This window comes from Mus caroli, chromosome 3 (genome assembly GCF_900094665.2).
Source record: "Mus caroli chromosome 3, CAROLI_EIJ_v1.1, whole genome shotgun sequence".
Classification (NCBI taxonomy): domain Eukaryota; kingdom Metazoa; phylum Chordata; class Mammalia; order Rodentia; family Muridae; genus Mus; species Mus caroli.
The window spans coordinates 139,582,071-139,582,715 of NC_034572.1; the positions used below are offsets into that span (position 1 = coordinate 139,582,071).

At 39.4% G+C, this 645-nt stretch overlaps 1 pseudogene; it reads right to left on the reverse strand.

The window, feature by feature from the left end:
• Positions 1 to 215: 215 nt before the first annotated feature.
• Positions 216 to 315, reverse strand: LOC115030687 (annotated as a pseudogene).
• Between the last annotated feature and the right edge of the window lie 330 nt (positions 316 to 645).

Here is a 645-nt window from a genome sequence, read left to right on the forward strand (position 1 = left end):
TGTGTGCATGTGGGTCTGTCTTTGTGTTTCTCGGTGTGTGTGTCTCTGTGTGTGTCTGTGTGTAACGTGGCCATCGCTGTGAACATGTAGAGGTGAGAGGACAGCTTGTGGGTGACAGTTCTCTTTCTACCCTCTGAGGCCCAGGATAAAACTCTAGTTGACAGCCTTGGCATCAAGCACTTTTACCCATAATAGGATCTAAAAGCCGTTGTTTTTATATTATGGAATACTTCATGAATCTGCATGCCATCTTTGTACAGGGAACATATTAATCTTCTCTGTATGTTCCAGTTTTTAATGTGCTGCAGAAGCAACCACTGAAGGTTTAGTTTTGTATGAAATTGGTAACTGATGGGGTTAATAAGATTTTTCTGATGTGTGTTGCCAACTTAGAACGTAAAAATTAGAGTAATTCTTAACTTTCTCTAAACTTCACTTACAATCTTTGCTTAGTATTTTATAAAATTTATGAATGAGCAGGTAAGAAATGTTCAATGTATTGAAACAACTCTACTTGGGTATGGGGTAAACTGTAATCTAAACATACTCTAGTCATCTGTCCTTGGACCTCTTTCCCTTCAGGAACCCCAGTGGTACATATGTTGTTTTCCTATATCCTCCATCCCCTCTCCTTGGGTGACAGTA